The sequence below is a fragment of the Notamacropus eugenii genome, chromosome 5 (assembly GCF_028372415.1).
Source record: "Notamacropus eugenii isolate mMacEug1 chromosome 5, mMacEug1.pri_v2, whole genome shotgun sequence".
Lineage (NCBI taxonomy): Eukaryota > Metazoa > Chordata > Mammalia > Diprotodontia > Macropodidae > Notamacropus > Notamacropus eugenii.
This window is the reverse complement of record NC_092876.1, coordinates 204500831-204513743: the sequence shown is the minus strand read 5'-3', so window position 1 is coordinate 204513743 and position 12913 is coordinate 204500831. Positions and strand designations below refer to the sequence as shown.

Below are 12913 nucleotides of genomic sequence, written 5' to 3'. Positions count from 1 at the left end.
ATAAGGAGAGTATAAAGTAATAGATTTCATAGAATCTTAGCTTTAGTACTAGAAGGCGCATTAGAACAGGGTTTCTTAACCTTTTTTTTTTTTTGTATCATGGACCACTTTAGCAATTTGGTGAAGCCTATCAATCTCTTCTTAAGAATGTTTTTAAATGCATAAAATACATAGTCTAACAAAGGAATACAATTCTACTGAAATACTAAAAGAAAAAAAGGTCACATATCTCAGATTAAAAACCCCTTCCTGAGAGGTTGTCTTGTCCAATTCCCACATTTTATAGTTTGGGGCTTAGAGTGTTGGACTTGGAATCAGAAAAACAGAATCCTGCTAGCTACGTGATCCTAGACAAGTCACTGAAACTGTTAAGCCTCAGTTTCCTCATCTGTAAAATGGGATAATGATAGTATATAATAATAATACTTCTCAGGGTAATTGTGAGGACAAAATGAGATAATAAAAATAAAGTTCTTTAAAAATCTTAAGACTGCATAGATCCTAGCAATTGTTTTTATTATTGTTACATAAAGGAAACAAGTCTGGTTGAGATTTAGTGACTTACCCAAAGTCTTACCGGTAGTTAATAGTCATGCTGAGATTTGCACCCATTTCTACAACTCCACTTTCCATTGGTATATATGCTGTCCATTTAGTTCTTATACTCTTGCTCCCATGAACAATTCACTGTCTCTGTTGCAGGCCCCACTTTTTAATTCTGGACAACCACTGACTGCTAGTTCTTGGTGATCCAAAATTTATATGACCTCATGTACAAATTATATGTCCTCAAGTAAGTCAGTTAGTAGGTGGCAGAATGAACTACAATTTGTTGGGAAGAATAAAATGACTTTTGCATTTTGTAAGCAAAGTGCCCAAACCTAGAATCCCAAGCTTCTACATGAGAGATCTGATTTACCTAATGCCAGCTCCATGACTCAGCTTAAAATTCAAAAGTGCTTGTTCCCAGACCACTTAGCTGTGGCTTCTTGATGGAAATAAAGTGCTGCCTTCAGGGAGTCCACCACAAAGGGTTCAGAAAAAAAAAAAAAGAAAAGAAAAATCCAATACCTATTTGTCAGTAAAGACATGTGAAGTTTGATGGGTCTGTTGGGACTGAACCACTAGATAGAGGTTTTAAAATAGAATTAAGTGGAATATAGATGCTGAAAGTCTCAAGAGTCCTTGAAAGAATGAAACGTGAAAGATGGTGCCAGAGTCAATGTAAGATCTGGTTACTCTTAAGCTCTTGTCTAGGAGCCAGATTTATGAAACTTGGCCTGAGTTCATAGTAATTCTGCACTTGGAAGTGTAGTTATGAAATGGCTTGTGCTTATGCCCCAGTTAAAAAACAATTGTATTTAACAAAGAGCTGGGGGTTGAGCTCCAAGCCCTGTACCAGGAAAGATCATTTTCCTGTGTGGCTCCCATTGTAACCTCATGCTATAAACAAAGGGGGACCAGGCAACATAAGGACAGGGTCACTTCTGGTGTTGATGAAAAATAATGTTAAATTTGGCAAATATATTCTTTAATAGAATTTTGTAAAAAACAAAACAAACCCCAACATACGACTAAGCAGGAATAAGGCATGCAATAGAGGGCACCTGTTCCTTGATGCTGGTTTTAAAAAACAAAACAGCTTCATGCCTCACCACCTGTCCATTTTAATTTCATTTCTCAAGGTCTTGAAGAATGGTTGTGCAGATATGGAAGGCACCAAACACCATGGTCACATTGTTGCCATGGGAGGACCAACACCTCTCCATTCATTCGCCTTTTCTTGTTTTCTCTTCCAGTTTATCCAAATTCCTGCCAAATATAAAGGACCTCCACTCTCCTATTTGAAGTCTGATCTTCCATTAATTTCCTCTCTTCTCAACCTGGTAAGAACTAAATGCAAATCACAGGGTCTTTGTGATCAGCCAATGCCTTACAGTTAGTGGTGCAGTGGATAGAGTACTGAGTCAGGAAGATCTGAGTTCAAATGCAGCCTCAAATACTTACTAGCTGTGGGACCCTAGGGAAGTCACTTAGTCCTGTTTGCCTCAGTTTACCTACCTGTAAAAGGAGCTAGACAAGGAAATGGCAAGTATCTTTGTATCTTTGCCAAGAAGATCCCAACTGAGGTCACTGAAACCAACTGAACAACAACAACGCCATGCTAGAGGTTATTATATTAGCAAACTGGTTCTCCATAGAACAGATTAATTAGAGGTACTTATGACTGGAATGCCATTCAAAGAGAAAACGGCAGAAAATATTGGCAGTCTACTGCAAAAGCTGAATGCTCTCTCTTGTCTAGAAGAAAGGAATCTGAGGACAAATATCCTCTTAGCAATACTTAGAATTTCTCCTTTGAGCATCAATCATCTAACTTTGACAAACATCCTGTTTTGGAATTAAATTACATTTCCATGAAAAAGTATATAAAGAAACATGCAGATTAAGGAATAAATGACTTTAAATTCTGTAACTTTATCATATCAAAAAATTCAGACTCTCCTTTTGCGAAATTTCAATGTGTGTTTATGATCCTCTCCTCTGAAGTCCTTTGAGGCTTCCTTGTGATATGGAGGGAATTCTGGTCCAGAAGGCTATGCCAGTGAGGACAAATTCTGAAGAGTCCTTTCAAGCTAGTGAGGCTTCAAGTACAGACCTGGCAAAATGCCATCATATATCTGTCATTGGAGGACCTGCCTAACTAAATCTAAACAGGCTGATTTTGAGAAGTTGGTCGCCAGGCGATTTTTTTTTTTTTTTGCTACTAAGACATAGAGGGGTTGAGAAGAATTTAAATCTACACAAAGAACAAAGTGTCTGTTAATGGAGTATCCATGCTGATGAAATCGTGCATCTTTTAAATACTTTTTGTCAACCATTTCTAATATTTTTTGTTTGTTAAAAAATATCACATGAAAGACCCTGAAAAACAATGAGAACTTTTTGCTTCCCTTGCTCCTCCTTCTAATACCTTGGACATTTTAGGATCTTAGAGTTAGAAAGGATCTTAGAGGCCTTCTAAATCAACTATCTTATTTTATAAATTTGGAAACTGAGGACCAGAGAGGTTATATTACTAGCTCACAGTCATCCAGATAGTAAGGCGGAGTGTTCTGACTCTAAATTCAGCACATTTTCCACCATGCTATATTATCTCTCTATAGAAGGTCCTTAATAAATATTCATTGAATGGAACTGAATATACAGTTAATAAATCCTGCCCCTCTTTTGTCAGACTTGTTAAAGTAGAAATATTACTTGCTTAAAGTAAAAGACCAATTTTAAGGCAGTTCTTTGTCACAGTAAAATGGCTCACACTAGCAACTTTAAAGTATTAAGAAACTTAACACAGTTTAAAAGTGGGTAAAACAGTTTGAGTCCACACTTAACTAGGCAATTTACAGACTGTGCAGTGAGGGTGTCACAGAATCTCGGTCACATCTTTCTTAAGGCAGCAACAGTTGCATTGCACATTGTTCTTTCAAATGTCTACACAACTATGTAATACTGTTCTCTCCCCTCCCTGGAGGAAAGGGAAGAGGGAGAGGGGCAGGCGTTTATATAGTATATATGTACATATATACACACATACTTATATGTGCATGTATATGTGTATGTGTTGTATATACACGTGACACACAAGACTCTCCTAGAGTATAGTCGAAGATCCCTTGGGAGTACAAGGGGTTCATGGTACATGGACCCCACGTTAAGAACCAGTGAAGCTAGTTTATCAATCAGAAAGCATTTATTAAGTGCCTATTTTGTGTCAGATTGTGGGCTAAGTATTTCAGGTCGGGTACAAAGACACATTTTACAATTCCTCCCTTAATAAGGAGTTGGTGTTCCTTAGGAAAGACATGTACACATTTCAGTATATACAAAGCGTAAACATAATAAATACAAGAGAGTTTTGGTGGAAATCATTATTAGCTGGGAGATCACTAGAGCACTTTAGGAGGACCTGAGTTTTGAAAGAAATGGGATTCTAAGAAGCAGAGGTGACAGTGAGATGCATTCCAGGCATGGAAGATGGCCATTGCACAGGTGAAGAAATGGGAGGTGGAGTATCATGGGCAAAGAACACAGGATGGCGAGTTTGCCTGGGTTATTGGATGCAGGATGAAGTATAATGCATAAGGCTGGCAAGGTAGGCTGGAGCCAACTTGTGAAGCATTTCAAATATCAAACAGAGGAGTTTGTCTCTGATCCTAGAGGAAATATGAAGTCACTGATGTTTATTGAGCAGGAGAGTGAAATGGTCAGAGTTGTCTCTTAAGAATATATATACCTATATATCTATAGATATAGATATGTATTTGTTTTGGTTACATTAAACTGAAAAGTTTTTGCACAAACAAAGCCACATAACCAAGATTAGAAGAGAAGCAGAAAGCTGGGAAACAATTTTTACAGCCAGTATCTGTGATAAAGCCTCATTTCTAAAATACATAGAGAAGTGAGTTGAATTTACAAGAATATAAGTCATTCCCCAACTGACAAATGGTCAAAGGATATGAACAGGAAATTTTCAGAGGAAGAAATTAAAACTATCTATAGTCATATGAAAAAATGCTCTAAATCACTATTGATTAGAGAGATGTAAATCAAAAGGACTCTGAGATACCACATCACACCTATCAGATTGGCTAATATGACAAAACAGGAAAATGGTAAATGTTGGAGAAGATGTGGGAAAATTGGAACACTAATGCATTGTTTGTGGCATTGTGAATTTATTCAACCATTCTGGAGAGCAATTTGGAACTATGCCCAAAGGGCTATGTAATTGTGCATACTCTTTGACACAGCAATACCTCTTCTAGGTCTGTAATCCCAAAAGACCATAAAAATGGAAAAAGGATCCACATGTACAAAAATGTTTATAGCAGCTCTTTTTTATAGTGGCAAAGAATTAGAAATTAAAGGGATGTCCATCAACTGGGGAATGGTTAAGCAAGTTGTGGCATATGAATGTAATGGAATACTATTGCACTACAAGAAATAGTGAGTAGGCAGTCTTCAGAAAAACCTAGAAATTCTAGACTTATATGAACTGATGCCAAGTGAAATGAGCAGAGCCAGAAGAACACTGTACAAAGTAACAGCCATGTTGTATGATGACTGATCTTGATATACTTCACCTTTCTCAGCAATATAAGGATCTAAAACAACTCCAAAAGACTAACGTCTGAAAATGCTATCCATATCCAGAGAAATAACTTTGAAGTCTGAATGAAGATGGAAGCATACTACTTTTTCTCCATTACTTTTATTATTTGGTTTTGTTTCTTCTTTCTGGTGGCCTCTCCCATTAGTTTTAACTTTTCTTTACGTCATGATTAATGTGAAAATATGTCTAATATGGAATATACAAGTACAGACTAGATAGATTGCATGTCATCTTGGGAAGGGGGAAGGAGAAGGTTGGGAGAGAAAACTCAAAACTCAAAATCTCATGGAAGTCAAAGTTAAAAATTAAAAATAAATAAATAATTTTAAAAAGAATATATATTTGGCATCTTTGTGGATGATGGATTGGAGAGGAGAGAGATCAGTTCCATAGCAGATAGAGTGTCAGCCTTGAAGTCAAGAAGACGTGAGTTCAAATTCAGCCTCAGATAGTAGCTGGGCAAGTCTCTTAACCTCTATTTGCCTCAGCTTTCTGGGGGATAACATGGGAATAATAATAACACTTACTTTTCAGGGTTGTTGTGAGGATCAAATGGGATAATGATTATAAAGTGTTTAGTATAGTGTCTGGCACATAGTAAGCACTGTATAAATGTTAGCTATTATAATTACTTAAGTCACAAGCATTGTAACTTAGCGTAAGCAGTATGGTGGTTTGAATCATCTCTAGCTTTAAACCTTAAGTGAATATGTGGCCTTAAGTCACATGCTCTATCTTCCAGCCATAGGGGTCTCCTTTCCTTGAGGAAAATTCACTTTCCTTTCCTCTATCTGAGCCTTTGCTTGCATGCTTAAAGTGTCCTACTTCCCATTTACCTAATATCTTTTTTTCTGTTGATTATCTCTAATTAATCCTGTAATGTATTCTGCTTGAACATAATTGTTTGCATGTTGTCTCCCCCCTTAGACTATGAGGTCCTTAAAGATGGGGACTATTTTTTGGTCTCTCTTTGTATCCCTAGTGCTTAGCACTTTGCTTGGCACATAGTAAATGCTTAATAAATGCTTCCTGATGACTCAATTTGAATTTCTACACATCTTTAAAGCCCAATTCAAATATTCCTTTCTCGAAGAAGAGTTTTCCTTATCTCCCCAGTTGATAATGGTAGTTGGTAATAATGTCACATAGCACTTAGTTTTGCACCTCCCTCAGGTATTTATCATGTATTATTTATTATTAATGTAATTATTTAGGAACATATTTTATTTCCTTACTAGACTAGATTTACTACAACATATCCTTTACTACCCTCTGTGAGCAGGAACTATATATTTTTTAGACTTTGTATCAGTGCCTATCAGTGCTCTGAACTGTTCTAAAGTTAGTAAATTTTTATTAAATTAAGTTATTGAAGAAGAAGTAGAGATTATGGCTCAAATTCAGAATTCCCCTGAATATACTTTTCCTTCTTCCCTACTTAAAAAAAAAAGTGATTCTCCAAGCCTGGAATGCCTCCTACTCACCCCTTATCTATCCATGATTGACAAAAACCTACCAATTTTTCCAGGCTTAGTTTAAATTCTCCATTCTCCACATTCATTTTCCTTGGATTCTCCAATTGGAAGTCTTCTCTCCTTCCACTGAACTCTTATAGTATTTTATTTGTGCCTCTGTTGTAGAAGTGTGCATCTTTTAATTTACTCTGTTGTTATTTGTGGACACAACTCATCTCCGCTATTGTAAGCTTTTTGAAGGCATGCTCTATATTTAATTCCTTTTTGTGTTAGAAGCAGTTAGATGGCCCAGTGGATAAAGCACATAGAAAGGTAGACCTGGGTTCAAATCGAGCCTCAGATACTTATTAGCTGTATGACCCTGGGCAAGTCACTCTGCGTTAATCTAGTGGGGAAGGAAACAGCAGACCACTTCAGTATTGTTGCCAAGAAAACCCTATGGACAAAATGGTAAACAGAATCACAAAGAGTCAGATGTGACTAAATGACTGAACAGTAACATCTCTCTCAGAACCTACCATAACATTTTGTACATAGTAGGAATTCAATAAATGTTTGCTAAAGGGAGGAATTAATGTTTAACCATAACTTTACATTATCTAGGGGGTTCTGATGTGGGAACTCCAATGATAGCAACACTGTAATTTTCTTATTATTTGCTGAGTGTTTCAATTGCTACTTCTATACTGCTGACACTTGTAATGAACAATAATAAGAAGTTATGCCACTATTATAAATAAAAAGAAACATAAAATGTTATTAGTTACTGAACATTGGAAATATCAGTGTGAGTAGCTATAAATGCTGGTTTTTTAAAAGAAAATTAACAGTCAAAAGGACCTTTCAGAAGTGTACCTGTGATGGCTCTGATTTTTACTTTTTACTGAACGATCTAAATTGAGAGCTTTATAAAAATCTAATATGGATTATTTAAAGAAAATTGAAAGTTAAAATCTGAAACAAAAGCTCCAACTAACTGACAATTAGAGTTTTTAAATTCCACGACAGAGTAGTTTCAGAATAGCAGTGTATTTCTGGGAAGCCTTGAGGAAGGAAATAAAACAATGCTTCATATATACTATTTACAATATTGTTCTACATAACTTTTAGAAACTGTGATTTTTTTGGGGGGGCCTACAAATTTCTAATGCCATTAATAATACCTCAGACTATTTTATGGCTGATATTTATTCACATTCTCCTGGGATGTAAAATTGTTTTAAAAGTACCTTAATGGGATGATCCCTTCATAGAAAGCACCTAAAATCCTTCCTACAGAGCCAAGCTTACTCTCAGTTTGAGCAGGTAGTCTCCTATGTTGTGTGATTTGAGGGGTTCTGGAAAGATCCCCTACAAAAATGGTCTCTAGTAGAGATTCATTCCCGTTTTTAATATATCTTATTATACTGGTAGAGTTGATTGATTTATTCAACCAAGTCACTTCATCCCACTCAAAGTAAGGAGATGCCCTTGATTGCCTTAACAACATGAGAAAAATCCATCTCTATTAATAGAGTTTCACTTTAAAAGAGTGAACCATTTCAAAGATTGGTGCTAATGAAAAAATCCACTGAACCCTTGCCTAGTAACTATTGGGGAAACGTCTTAGCATTAGCCTAAGTCTAGGTCTTCTCTTTCCACTCTTGCCCAGGGGAGGAATTTTTTAGCTTTGAAGCGTTCATAGGATTTTTGAAGCCCCCATCTTCTCATTGGTATCCTAGTGACATTCCCTGATCAGCTGACAACTGTCTGTATAAGCAATCAAAGATAGATTGTATATAAGGAGTCCATCAAAGAAGCTGTACAACATGACGAAGGATGAATTTCTTGAGCATTCCACAAAGAAAAAGACTTCCAGCAACCAAGAGCCATGGGTAATCCTTTTGCCACATGTGTTCTCTTAGCTTCACCCCATGTTCCCCTGGACTCTGCGTCTACTGGTAAGACACTGTGACTTTTGGGGGAAAGTTTTGCACCAAATCTTCTTACTACACCTCCTTAGTAAATACCACTTCTTAAAAGCCATACAAGTTACTACTAAATACTTAATGACTAAGCCCATAATCATAGGGGGAATATACTAGAATGTGATCTTGAGCCAGTAGCTTTGGATGAACATATTTCTGAGCCCTTGGAGCAACTCTACAATCCCAAAGGGACATAATAGCCACATTCTGGCTATCCAGCTTATCAGTGTGAATTAAGGTTGGGATAAATACTTCAAAGCAAGTTTTATAGTCTTTAAAAAGGTGAAACATTAAGCTGTTATCAGCCATTCACATGGGAACTTAGATCATAGATTTAGATTGGGAAAGAACCTTGCAGGCCTTCTTGTCCACTCATCGCTACATTTTACAGATGAGGAAACAGAAATCCAAAGAGGTAAACTGCTTTGGCAAGGTCACATGAAGTAAATGGCAGAACCAGGACTTGATCCCTCTGCTTTGATACTAAATCCAGGTTTCTTCTCATTGCACCATGATGCTTCCCTCGCATAAATAATAGTACTTCACACTTTTTTCCCCTAAGGCTGGATAAAAAGCCTTTGCTTTTGTTTTATGGAAACAATTATATCTTAACAATTTTAATTTACATTATTTTTATTATGATTAATTTTCCATCTGCTTACTTCTTATATTCTAGAACTGAAAAACACTTTCTTGGACAGGCTTCTCATTCCAAAAACGTTTTGCATATATAGATGGGTGACTTACCTGCTAGGCTATGAAAGCTTCTCTCCATTTCTATTAGGTACATGATAAACTTCTAAGGTCAAGAATAAGGGATTGAAGCTAGTTCTTTTCTTTTTCACCTCTTCAACCAAATATAATGCTCAAAGAACTCAGAACATGGATTTGAGAGTGGAGACAACTTAGTTCCCCACCAATTAAAATGCTAGAAAGTCTAAAGTGAGACTGGAAAGTGGGGAAGCGGAAAACAATATCAAAAGATGGCTTCCTAAGAAGTCTAGAAAACAGTTCATTACATGTGCTTTCTGCCCTTAATATATGAGAACACTTGCCAATTAGTGGGACTGAAGATTAGTCTCTAAAGAATAACAGTCATGCTGGAAACAGTCATGGTCTGACATCTTTCCCCCTTCATCATAGAACTTAACCTATATCCCTATATCCCCTGCTATATCCCTTAATAAATCTCCAGGATATGTGGGATTTGTGCATAGGTTATCTTTTTGTTTCTCCATTATACTGGATACCACATAATCACCCCTTTAGAGAATATTTGCTTCTAAATGGAGAGGAATGTATAATATAGACTGATCATTTCTCTAGTATCTGAAAACTAGCCTTTCAAATCCAGAATAATTCTCCTCTATCACTAGACAGTAATAACAGTGGACTTCATCATGTCCCTCATTCTGTATGGCACTATGCATTGTCCCTATTCAATCATCCATTTTCCCCATGGCATATCACCTTCAATTTGATGGGAAAATGGAGATCATGAATTGTACTCTGAAATGTTATCTTAGGAACACCATCTCCTACCATCAAGATAATTAGAATGTCCTGTTGCCCATTGAAGAAGTGTGTAATTATAATGTAGTTTACTCATGCACTCAGAATATATCCTATTACCATGATTTCATCTCTCTTTTTTCTTTACACTTATTCCATTCACTGTGTTCCCTACTGTTGATTAGTAAGATGTTGCCCAGACCAATTTTTAACACACTCTGTGGGTAGCTGAGATGATGAAAGATTGGCCATCAATCATCAGCCTGGAGCATTCCTTGACAAAGGGAATTATATCATGTTGTCTTCTCTAAATCCAAGTATAGATAGTTGGAGGACATGGTCATCTGATAAGTTCCAAGGCATATTGGTAAGAATGACTTTTATCACTATGTAACCATTCTGTGTTTTAAAAGTTCTTGTTGCAGTGGTCTCTCTTTGACCCTGAACTACAGTCATTGAATCTTTGCCTATCCCATTCTAGTCATGGACAGGGAAAAGGAATACGGAGGCCAGAAAATCCTGTATTCATGAGGGTGATGGGGCTACTTCTATGATCTACTAGACTGACAGAGATTATGGGATGAAGAAGAGGACATGGGCCGTGGCACAAACATGCAAAGTTGGTAGAAATTTTCTACCCATTATAACCAACAAAGACGTGGTGAATTCCTGGGAACCATTTGGGGGAAGAATGGTAAGTGGGACTATGGCAATGCTAATAGAGGACATATAACTAGCACACTGCCACCATAAAAGAATGTCTTAGGTAGAGAAATTGCATGAGACAGACCACTATTTTGCTAATCGCTACTGCTCCATTGTTAATATCAATCAATAAACATTATAATCAATCAAACAATAAACATTTAGGAAGTGCTTACTATATGTAACAGGCACTGTGCTAAGTACAGAGGTTACAAAAAAGAGGCAAAAGATAATCTCTATCTTCAAGGAATTTACAATCCAATAGAGACACAATCTAATGTGTTGACTTCATTGTATTTAAACTCTTAGAACCTGTCACTGTGCCTGACGCATAGTAGGCACTTAATAAACATTTGTCTATTTTTTAATTGATTCTGCCTTTACATTACTGCTGCAGGCTTTTTTATCTCTCCTGTTTAGACACTGAATTTGGTGACACTGTAAATTCTGGCTTTACTCATTGACATCCTGTTTATTCTCTGACATCATGACTTTGATCACAGCTTAGTTTTACTCTGGAGGATTTTTGCTGTTTTGTTTGGCCCTAAATCACCATTATGCACTGGAGAGTGTAGCGGACTGTTTACAGAGGAGGCTATGTGTATGAGACCACTGATTTAAAGAACCCAGATGGAGTTAGCTTTCTCTGACACAGAAGCCTTTTAACAGTGTAATTAGATGCGAGTACCCTGCCCTCCCCCCCCCCCCCCCCATTTCCCATCCCTGACAGTTCAAGGACCTTACGATATATTTGGATATATCTGCCATTGTTATTCTGCCATTACAGAAGTGGGGTAACTGGGGCACTAAAGGTCATTGTCATTGCTGTTGACTGAAACTTTGTTGCCATTAGGCTATTTTGCCTAATAAGAGCCACGTCAGCCTCCTGGGCTCTAGAAGGGCCTGACTACATGGTCAGGGTCTCCCGAGGTATGATGGATGTGTTTCTCTGTGCTTTCTTTTGGGAGCTGACTAGCAGGAAGACAGTCTGGGGAGCACTATGTTTTATAAGTTTTCCTGTCCTGGGTGCCTAGTATGTGGTGGCCATGCTTGATACTTCCTCTGGTACTAGGTGGTCAATTTTCAAATAAGACCTGAATCTGTGAGGATAAAACCATTCAGATAATCCCCAGACTGGAGGGAGTCTGCTTGATTATTTTGAGAGTCTGCTTCATTACTTAAAAGACTACTCAAGAGCCCCAAATATAACAGAGGGAAAGAAAAAATGTTTCATGATTCAGAAAATAATTTAGAGGCAATGAGGAAACTGTTGTGATAGGCCTCCCAATAGTTCCATGACTGAGACTATTTCTTGGGTCCAGATATTTTCTCAGTTTGTCTTCTCATGCCTGGAATGCTTTCCTTCCTCTGCTCTGACTACTGCCCTTCCTGGCTTCTTTTAAGTCCCAACTAATTCCTTCCACAGGAAGGCTTCCTCAAGCCCTCTAAATTCCAGTGCCTTCCTTCTATTAGTTATTTCCTATTTATATTGTACATAGCTTGGTTTGTATATATTTATTTGCATGTTGTTTTCCACATTAGATTGTAAGCTCTCTGAGGGCAAGGACTGTCTTTTGCCTCTTTTTGTCTCTTTAGTACTTAGCACAATGCCTGGCGCATGGTAGGCACTTAATAAATGTTCATTGATTGAAATATAAAATCCTCTGTTTAGCTTTTAAAGTCCTTGGCAACTTGAACCAGTCTACCTTTCCCACCTTGCTATGCATGACTCCTCTTTCCGCATCCTGATATGTAGCAGGACTTAGCTTCTTGCTGTTCCTTACATGTGTCACTCCATCTTCCATCTCACGATTTTTCACAGGCTATCTTCTATGTCTGGAATGAACTTGTTCCCCACTTCCTGTAAGAATCCTAGTTTCATTCAAAGTTCAGCTCAAATACCCCACATTACAGGAAACACTTCTTGATCCCCTCAGCTACTAGTTTCCTCATCCCCAAATTTACTTCATATTCATTTTGTATGTACTTATACATACATGTTGTGTGCCCCAGCATAAGTACCTTTGGCTTAAGAAATGTTTTATTTTTGCATTTGCATCATCAGCGTCTCATCTTCT

The 12913-nt window shown here is 37.3% G+C and overlaps 1 long non-coding RNA gene across 4 annotated transcripts in view; it reads left to right on the top strand.

Moving 5' to 3' along the window:
- Positions 1-12913, top strand: part of LOC140505682 (uncharacterized) — a 52280-nt gene that overhangs the window by 13561 nt on the left and 25806 nt on the right. For all 4 annotated transcript variants that reach the window (XR_011967612.1, XR_011967613.1, XR_011967611.1 and 1 more), the window contains one exon: positions 1800-1886. This is a non-coding gene — a long non-coding RNA (uncharacterized lncRNA). The remainder of the gene's footprint in view (positions 1-1799; positions 1887-12913) is intronic.